Below are 8332 nucleotides of genomic sequence, written 5' to 3' on the forward strand. Positions count from 1 at the left end.
AAATGACATATTTCCAGAGTTTTCAAATCAATTCATGTATGCAATATGTTTGCATGGGTACCTGTTCCTTAATTGCATCCATGTGTAAACAACCTACATAATCCTGCAGTACATACATTATGCACAGCACATGATCGTAGTAATTTCCCCTTTTTTAGTTTCCTTTCTATAATAGCTGACATTATACCCATTTAGGGCTCTATAGATCTAGAGTTGAGCGATCACAAACTGCTGATCACTCAGCTTAGGGTCTTCTCCCTGCAGAGAGCGATGACTGTCAGTCACCACTCCCTGCAGGGATTCCCCCTCCCCTTTCTCTAGTTCTCACTGGAGGGACATACAGGGGAGAGAGCAGGCACAGCTGGCAATGCCTCTCTATCAGGCAGCGTAGTGAATACAGACAATATTGTCTGAATTCTTCCTGGCTACAGCGCAGCTTTGCTTGGTCAATAGTGGGCAGTGGCCCGCTACATGCTGACATTGGGTCACAGATGTATATAAATTACAAGACTAACTGTGCCAAAATTACCAATCCATGGGGAGGTAAACCAGTATACCTGTATGTATTCCAACTGCCTTTAAGTAGCTATTTGACTTTTGATTTATTTATCCTGCATCAGGACAGCTATCAGTCCCAATTCCACCAATGTCCTTTGTATTGGTGTTGTAATATTTTTCAGGGCCTTTATGTCTTTAGTTTTATATCAACTGCAAATATACAACACCAGTTTCTATATAAAAAACCATGCTAAAAATGTAATACTGCCTTTAGCCGGGTATACACATTCCAATTTTATCCTTCCAACACGCCGACTGAACGAAAAAACAAAATAGAACAGATTCCTCTATTAACACTTCCGAGCGTTGGACGAATTCCCACTGTTTGCATTGCATTCTGATTGGCTGCTAGAGTCGTTCGGGTGAGAGTTGTCCAAGTGGCTCCTTCGACCTGCTAAATGAGGGATGCTGGGGGGGGGGACACTGGGAATTTCGGCCGGCTCATCAGAAATTGGCCAAAATTCATCCTATGTATATCCTACCTTATACAGCAACAACAAGTACACTAAGGCCCCGTTCACACTGAGCGATTTATCGCGCTGTAATTCCCGCTATATCGCGGCTATTTACCGCGCGATATCGCTCTCCAATGCTTGGCAATGGGGCAAAGGGTCCTGCTGTCGCGGGTCGTGCGTCGCTACAGCAGGACCCTTTTTGGAGCGGATTTTGCCGCGATTCTAGCTTGCTCAGTGCAAGCATTTGCCCGATATCGCGCGATTTGCGAATGGGGCCTAAAGGGGTGTACATTACTTGTAGAGTCACAGGTCACCCAGGTACTGCCATCACACCCTGCTCAGAAGATTTGTTAGGCCACAAGATAATGGAAAAAGATGTAAAAACCCTCTACCAAAATTAGAAGCATCTCTCGTTTCAATATTTTACATATCCGGTCCCTGTCATCATTCATCATTTCTACTCCCACATACTAAAATGACATCAGAAGTAAGGCATTGTTTTAAGAAGAGATAAGAGGTTTACATTTCTAAATACATTTAACCCTTCCGTATTTTTCTTTCAGTAAGGGAGCTGCTAGCATACCGTTTATGGCCTTACACTGTGATGACGCCTGTGCTAACATATTAGGCCTTCTACCAGCCCAGCTTACATACAGCAGAATAAGATAAACCATTACCACAGCAAGAGATTAGCTTTTTTTCCGGCTTCAGACCTCCTGAGTAGCCACACACAAGAATAAATATTCAAATTTCTTCATATGTAGATGTCAGAGAAATGGGACACACCAAATGGAAGACTGTTTGCAAAGAAAAGATTTCAGGGTTTTTTTTCAAATGCATAATGAGGCTATATTATGCAGCCATCTCAACTCCTGTTTAGCACAGTATTCAAAGCCATAAAACTGACACAAGACCGTAAGATAGAACTATAGGCTCATGGAAATAAAAACCTACGCTAAATCCTAAGCAGCACCAGACACTATATATGCATCTTTGAGCCAATTTTAGAAATAAAGTTAAGGCACGGAATTTACCTGAATGGACGAATGCTATTTTTAATATACAGTGAAGAAGTGTCTATACCTCCACCCCTATGCGGAATCCCAGTTACCACCAGTTGTGTGCGCCGTGTCAGCTTGGACTACTGCATGACACATTGACGTCATCCAGCCACACGTTAACATTCCCCCAGCAAATGTACACACCAATCAAGGTCACCAGCACCACCTATTCCCTCCTAATCACGCCCAACAAATTCTAGCCCTGTCCAGCATACCTCATCTCCGGCACTTCTGCATAGCAAGGCGAAGCTCTGGACAATCCCACCCTCCACACCCTTTGGTCTTATGCAGAGGCAATGCTGAGGGTAGTTTAAGCATAACAAAAACAACTGAAAAGGCAACTTGCTCCACTGCAGAATGCTGTTCTGATGCATGTTTACTATGACTGGCAGACATTGAGAACTTAGTTGTACTTTAAATGAAGGTGGCTAGAGATGGATGTAATCTCCTGTTTATACTGCGAGACATCCTGGGAGCTGATAGAGCCAGGTAATTAATATGCACATACTGACTTCCGGCTGGGAAGGCAGAGTTCTGGCACAACTACTCCTGCAATGTGCACCTATTGGCCAGAAAGATAAAAACGCATTGCATGGATAAGACTTTCGTGCTAAATGCCACCATAGACTATATATTAACTTGTTCGTCTGAAATTCAAATTTCAGACTGGGGTAAGAAAAGGATAGTGTTGATAGCTTTCATTACTTCTTATAAAAGCAGCTCTCAAATGGCTAAATTACGCAGAGCAATAAACCATCCTCCAAAACCCAAAGAAGAGGCTTTACAACAGATTTTAAAAATTCTTACATAACCGCAATTAGAAATATATGCTCTTAAAAGCGTAATAAAAATTAAAAAAAACCCGTAAAAGCACTGGGCAACAATGACATAATTTACAGGAAAATTAAAAACACTAAAACCACACTGTTGAAGTAATTAGCAAAACTGTAAACTGCAACCAGCACTCTGCCAACCATCTGGATCAATCATTTATATAACCCTGTATGTTTTGTCAGTGAAATCCACTCTGTGTGTTAAGTGAGACCACTCATGTGATAATAATGTATCAGTAAAAACAATTTAGAGTCAAGATCCGACAAGCAAATCTAGAAATAATCGGATTAAAAACAAAGCCAGATACAACCTAAACACACATATGCATACTTAAAACACAACTATCGCCTAACCTTTTATGACTATAGTACTATTCAGGGTCAGGAGAACATGTACTAATGTCCTCCGGTGACCCAAAACTCAATATATAGTGCGCTATTGCCCGCTATATGCTGAGAGCGCAGAGCCGCAGCCGAGACGGATCCCGACAATATGGTTGAGATCCGCCCAGCTGGCTGATTGACAGCTGGCTCTTCGTCTCCCGAGTCAGAGACGACTGTGCCTGCCCCCTCCCCTGTCCGTTCCTCCACTCAGTGCAGGAGAAACAGAGAGAGGGGAGGGGGGAATCCCTGCGGGAAGCAGTGACTGACAAGGTAGATGATCGGGAACTCATCGATCGGCGGTATGTGTTCGCCAAGTTCCCTGATCAATAGAGCCGACCTGTGACCGCTTCAGTGTCAGGTCGGCTTGAATTATGGGGTTGAGTGTTTTTCACTCACCCCACAATTCTCCTTTAAACAGAACCAAAGGCTGCAGGCAATTTCTAGCCATAAAAAAGATTTATATACAAAAAGGTCAGGTCCTTGACATTTTAGTTACAAAGTAGACTCTCTGTACAATGCACATTTCATCCATCTGTCACACCCTTCACTTTAGAAATGTAAACATATTTTAAAATGCAAGTCTAAATATATATTTTTTTCTATGTGGTGCAAGGAAACAGCTGCCTTAGGCCTCATTCATACTGCCGTATAATACGCTGCGCATAGATGCGCGCAGTGTTTTTCCCCATATGCAAATAAATGGCTCCATACACATAGGTGCGTATGGAGCCGTATTTTTGCGCTGCGTAAAGATGCGCAAAAACTAAATGGAATCAAGATGCGCCCAGGCTTGGAATTTTTGCGTATTTTACGAGCGCACACACATATGCGTATTTGCGCACGTACAGTACATTAAAATTTCTATAAAAAATTATGCATTCTGGGATTGCATACAGTTTACGCATATATACTCACATATACGAGTCTATACGCATCTACAAATGTGCGCCCAATTTTCTCCTACATTGTGTGTGACACCAGTTGTGCCTGTCAAGTTTCAGCATTTTGAGCACAGATCTTCAACGTAAAGTGGAACTCAGCCCACAGTTTTAACTATTTGCCAAAAGAAAGATCAAGTTAGAAAACATTTCAATAGATTATATTAATCCAAAATCCAGGGGTGAACACATTTATATGGAATGCAGAAGCCAGTCTTGTCCAATCCAGGAACCGGCAAGATCTATTAACAATTAGAGGAATCCTCAAAATTTGGGCGCCAGCTGTAATTTTTAAGCAGCGTTGGCTACCTGGCTCCTGGGATTTTCCATCCCTGACTTAATCAAAACACACCAATGTTTTTCATTACATTCTGCCTACTACCACATGCGCAGCATATGCTACAGTCAAGGCATGACTCCAATGAAAACCTTCACAGGCAGTAATGCTTATTGTAAGCGCTTACCCAATCTTTCAAGTAATTAATGGCTGATATCATAGCTGCGCACATGTGTAGCACCATGGTAACTGCAGATCTTAATAGTGGCCAAGATGGCACTGTCCTGTGTGGATAGGAAGCTAGAAGGGTTTAGTTCCACTGTAACCAACACAAAACTATCATCCTGCCACCAAGGAGCACAACCTCCTGTTCAGTTTTTAGTCTATACATTGCAGTTGGGCACCAGTACTACACCTGTCCACCCCAATCCCCTTTGTCTGTAATGTAAGGTTCCTGAAATACCTCAGTGATACTGAACATCATAACTGCTGCCTCACGTACAAAGCCTGATGTAAGAAAACAACCACTTCTAAAAGAATTGTCACAGCCACCTATTGGATCAAAGCTGATCTTGTAGGATGGAATGTGATTGGGGATGGGCAAAGTAGAGGGAATAGAATTTGAGAAATATATTCCTATTGCCTAACCATGTAGGGAGATGCACAGCACTACACACAAGTCAAAATAGAATAAACTTTCTGGCTATAGTAGAGTTGCTGTGTTTATTGGATATGTTAGCAGCTCACTGAAGTATTTCAGCTGTTGTCTGGAATTGCTCCACAACACTAACATCATCTTCTTCACTATGCTGACTTAAAACTGCAGAGAACGCCACTGCTAGCATACCTCGAGCGCCATTTTCTGCAGTACTGAGGACAACCCACTGATGGAAAAGACCCTGCTCATGTTTTGACCAGCCAGAGGACAGCAAGGGTTTGTTTTTTTTTGTTTTGTTTTTTAAATACATACGAAGCAGCAGTGGGGAGACTTACCAAAGTTGGGGTTTAAAGTATAAATGGACATTAGTCCTTTATATCATTCAGGAATACCAGGTAACATGAATATAACCTCTTGCATTTGTCCTTTGAGAGCTGTCAATAGACTGGCTGAAGTTGGCACTGCACAGTGTAATGAAAAATGTGTCCAAAGCCGAACTGCAAGAAAGGCAGGAATCACGAGATGGGTGATATATGTGTAGTATAGCTAAACTTACACAGGGCCTGCCTTTCCCTAGCAGTTTATTATCTTCTTTCCAGGGATCACAGGTGTCCTATATAGAAATCACCATTTATAGGACCTTAAGGAAATTGAATTTGGTGATGTACTTCGTCCTGGTTTTAAGAGACATGTTACTCTGTATAATACACAGTGCAGACAGCAGACAAGCAGGTATTAAGCACAGCAACGTTTACCCCAGCCTGGGTCTGTGATGACAACTCCCAAAATTACCGGATAAGTAAAATAAGAGGCAAGAAGATTATATTTGCAATACTCCTTAATGTTCCCGAATGCATGTAAAGTGACCGTGCGCATTAAAGGCTTTAATAATAAAAAAAAAAAATAGTAGACATCAACTTTTCCAGATATTTATAGGATTTACCAAATAATACCCGGGACAATAAAACAAGTTAAAAAGCAAAACTTGTCGAGTGATATGTAGAAATATGCCAGAATTCAATTTTTATTTACCCATATCAATTTCCGTGCTTGGGACACATGATAGCCTATGAAAGTAATATCGGCAATTTTAGTTGAGCGATCAAACAAGTGATCCCAGCCTGGAAGCACAATGCTCTTAGCATACCACAAATGTTCAACAAGTTGCTACAACAACCAGGGTGTGTTCACTGACTTCAACACAGAAAAGAAACTTTCGAATTTATTTATTTTTTTATGGGGAAATCCACTTCATAGATTATCTATACTCCTGGTACTTCCCTAAACAAATATACCCAGTTTGGCCTCCACTCCTAGCGCTATTTTCTACAATATGCCCAGTTGCACCTACAAAGTAATGAAACGTACTATTTGGAGGATTACTTTTTTTTTTTAATGTGAGGCAGTAGATTACCCAAATTGCTGCCACACCGCTCATGACTAAAGTGCCATGCTGTTTCTAAAGAGTTGGCAGCAAGAAACAGTTCAGTTCAGGGTAGATACTGTAGCACACACCAGTGTTTGAAATACAGTATATGTAAACCCAAGTAGATGTTAATATGAGTCACCCAAGATTATTAATCTGCAGCTTTTATTAAAATAATACCTGTTGATCCTGAAATGAAGATTCCTGTGCAGGCACTGTTATTGGGTAACAAAGTTCTGGCCCCGTCTCTCAATTGTTGCTTTGTCATCTTCTCCTAAAGAAGATTACAAGCAGCAGGGGCAATGCACATTGAACAGGCATGTTCCACTGTTGTCACCATCAGGAAACTCATTCTGAGAAATGGCATGCAGCTGTCGCTGGAGTACTTGTAGACAGGAAGTGGCTGAACAGTGCTGATATGCAACAAAGGGACAGGAAGAGGGATGAAAATTTATTTTTAAAATGCAAAATGTTTATGATAGAAACTGCCTGAGCAATTTGAATGTTCCCAAGACTACAGTTATGGTAGATCTGAGAGTTGTAAAAAAAAAAAAAAAAAAGGAAAGGTGGGGGGCGGGGGGTTCTGATGGCAGTCCAAAACAAACCTTACCAACAATTAACTATGTATTTTGGCGAAACATTTTCACTCAAAGCTAATACCATTGAGAGAAAAGTAATAAACAGTATAGGGACTCTAATGTCAGCAGCTTTAAAAGGAGAACTATGAGGTGAGTGCTTTTCACTCAGCCTCATAGTTCTAGCAGACCTGTGACAATGAAACTGTCACAGGTCGGCTGAGTAGATCGGGAAGTGAGCAAACACATACCGGTGTTCGCTCACTTCTCGTTCCTGTCACGGCTCTCTATGCCGTGAAAGGGGAGTGACTGGATTCCCCCCTCCGATCCTCCAACGCTGACTGGTGGAACGGACGAGGGAGGGGGCGGGTGCAGCTGGCTCTGCCTCTAGATAGGCAGAGCCAGCTGTCACTCACACAGCTGGGCGGATCCAGACATAATTGTCGGGATCCGCTTCAGCTGCGGCGTCTCAGTATACTGCGAGCTATAGTTCGCGGTATACTGAGCTTAGGGTGACGGGAGGACGCTAGTTTGTGTCCTCCCGTTACCCTGAGAACTATGGGGAAAAGACCTAACCCCATAGTTCTCCTTTAAGCTGGCCATATACCTATAGATTTTCTCAGAACACCTGAACAATGCCTGCATCCAGATTGTTCAGGTATTTCAACAGCCAGCGGGGCCGACAAGCAAAATACTGAAGCTTTGGCCCAGTGGGAGATTTCTCCATCCACACAGTGTAGCGTACGGTAGATGGAGGAATCTGTTGCACTTTTTCCCATCTGACCATAGAAAATCTATAGATGTATGTCCAGCTTTAGTAAAATGGTAATTCTACAAAATATTTTTGTTTCTTGCCCAGGCCCAGGTTAAACATTGCCTCCGATCTGGGTCCCCCAAAGCACACAGGCCATCATTCAACCTGAAACTGAATGATATATCTGCGGCTCTTAGAAATTGTTTCTCTTTTAAATACAGTGTTTCCACGAAAATAAGACACTGTCTTTTTTTTTTTGCACGAAAAAAGAAACTAGGTCTTATTTTCGGGGGATGTCTTACCGGGCTGTGGGAGGAATACTCACAGGACTGGATGAGGTCCCGAAAGGCGGCGTGCTGTTGCCGTTCCCGGTGTCGAAGTTGGCGGAGGATATGCCACTTCCATCGGGCGTG

The sequence above is a fragment of the Nanorana parkeri genome, unplaced genomic scaffold, assembly GCF_000935625.1.
Source record: "Nanorana parkeri isolate BGI_ZX_2015 unplaced genomic scaffold, ASM93562v1 scaffold612, whole genome shotgun sequence".
NCBI classification, from domain to species: domain Eukaryota; kingdom Metazoa; phylum Chordata; class Amphibia; order Anura; family Dicroglossidae; genus Nanorana; species Nanorana parkeri.